Source organism: Berghia stephanieae, chromosome 14, assembly GCF_034508935.2.
Source record: "Berghia stephanieae isolate SIO BIC M18660-M18661 chromosome 14, UCSD_Bste_1.3, whole genome shotgun sequence".
NCBI lineage: Eukaryota > Metazoa > Mollusca > Gastropoda > Nudibranchia > Aeolidiidae > Berghia > Berghia stephanieae.
In genome coordinates, this window is record NC_088373.1 from 24758378 (window position 1) to 24760877 (window position 2500).

Below are 2500 nucleotides of genomic sequence, written 5' to 3' on the forward strand. Positions count from 1 at the left end.
TTTTTTACTTTACCGTTTTGTTCCCTATTGCAGTGGGTAATAATAATAAAGGATGACGTCACAAAGTTTGGCATAGTGCCCCACTCCCACTGCCCGTAACGGCGGGGTTTGCGTGTTCACGTCTCGTTAAGAGTGTAGAGAGGCGGCACCAGATATGGGCTTAGTGTGGCGATGACGTGTTGTGATATGACACTCGCTTTCGGATCGGAAGGTCCTGGTGTTCGAACCTCGCTCGGTTGAGTCCTTGGAAAAGGCTCTTTACTCACATTCTCTCACCACACTCAGGTGTAAAATGAGTACCTGGCTGTTAACAGCGTCGTCTCTGTCCGAAAAAAAATATAATATCGTCTAACAGGCGTCATGTCTCGTCCTAAATGTTAAATGTTGCTGTTGGACAGGGGCCCCTTGTAAAGCACTTTGAATACTTTTAGTGGATATGGCGATATATATATATATATATATATATATATATATATATATATATATATATATATATATATATATATATATATATATTTTTTTTTTTTTTTTTTTTTTTTTTTTTTTTTTTTTTTTTAAAGCTCGTCTTGGTCATTATCACCTGTAGATGATAATAGTCTTAGTGCAGATTCGATACCGGTAAATAAAAAAATAAACGAAAGTTTTAAAAAAAAAACAGCTTTCGAATAGATAGTATGCAGTTGACGTCACTCAGGTCTTTGTTATTGCTTTTTCCATCCGCGTTTATGAGTAATTCTCACTAAAACTGTATTAACCAGACTAGAAACATTCAAGATTACACATAATTTTGTGTGTTGGTCCATTATACTTCCGGATGGCAATGTTGTGAGCTTCCAAGCCAAGCGCATACTATCTCTTAATCTCTTAAATCTCTCGGCGCCAAGACACGCATTAGACCTGGACATTTTCCTTTCATTCCATCCAGTGTTTGGCCAGAAGGGGGGGGGGGAGGAAGAAAAGAATGAAGGAAATAAGGAAGGAATGAGAGATGGAATGAAGGAAGGAAGGAAGGACGAACGGACCCAGGGTGGAGGACACCGACCAGTGGTCAGCGAGTTTTGGCGTGTTGACACCTCGTTAGGCCGTGGAGTAGGGTTGGGCTAATGACCAATTTACTATTGGCAAACAAGAGACGATCGCTCTACGGTGTGTACCCGTCAGGGTTTGTGGGTTGGGTAGCGGTGGCTATAGATAGTATGCGCTTGACTAAGAAACTCATAACATTGCCATCCGGAAGTATAACGGAACAACACACAAAACTGTGTGTAACCATGAACGTTTATAGTCTGGTTAATACAGTTTAGTGTGAATTACTCATGAACGTGGATGGCAAAAAACAATAACAAAGACCTGAGTGACGTCATCTTCGAACTATCTATAGATAGAACGAAGAGGACGCCTGTAAGGCGATAATACCATTGTTTCCCGACAGACAAATGCTGTGAACGGCCAGGTACTCTCTTTAAACCTGATCTGAGTACGGTGGACTCAACTATGTGCCGAGCGAGCGATGTTCGAACCCAGGGCCTTCCGATCCGAAAGCGAGCGTCAAACCACTAGACCACATAGCCGCACATTGTTGTGTTAGAAATACATACTCTCAATCAAACCAACGCAAAACATTATCCATTACAACAACAACAACAACAACAACAACAACAACAGTTACTCAAACAAGCCCATAATTATTGCGCTCGGTTTTCCCAACTGCAAATATGACATAGAAAATGTGAACGCGGAGTTAAAAAGCTTTCATACGATTACATGCCGTAATGGAAAATCCCGAAACACCAAAGGGCTGAATAGGCCCTCAGGCATCAATCCTTTAATCCAATCATTATTACAATATGGGGAGGGGGGGGGGGGGGGGGGGGGGGGGGGGGGGGGGGGGATTTGCGCCCATGAAAATTAAACGATTCTTGTTATATGACGCCCTGGAACCCCCAATGGGCTACACTTAAAACACCTTTTATGCAAGACGATTGTGAAAAGAAAACAATTCCTCTCTCTCTCTCTCTCTCTCTCTCTCTCTCTCTCTCTCTCTCTCTCTCTCTCTCTCTCTCTCTCTCTCTCTCTCTCACACACACACACACACACACACACACACACAAACAAACCTCAATAGTATCTGAGTCAATGGGAGCGATCTATAGATAGTTCGAAGATGACGTCACTCAGGCCTTTGTTATTGTTTTTGCCATCCGCGTTTGTGAGTTGTTCTCACTAAACTGTATTAACCAGACTATAAAAGTTCATGGTTACACAGAGTTTGTGTGTTGGTCCGTTATACTTCCGGATGGCAATGTTGTGAACTCCTTGGCCAACCGCATTCTATCTATAGATCGTATGCGCTTGGCTAAGAAGCTCATAACATTGCCATCCGGAAGTATAACGGACCATCACACAAAACTGTGTGTATCCATGAACGTTTATAGTCGGGTTAATACAGTTCAGTGAGCATTACTCATAAAGGCGGATGGCAAAAAACAATAACAAAGGC

General features: G+C 42.2%; 1 protein-coding gene across 3 annotated transcripts in view; it reads right to left on the bottom strand.

The window, feature by feature from the left end:
- LOC144959791 (uncharacterized) overlaps positions 1 to 2500 on the bottom strand; it is a 224522-nt gene that overhangs the window by 88098 nt on the left and 133924 nt on the right. The gene's annotated exons all lie outside the window — the stretch shown is intronic.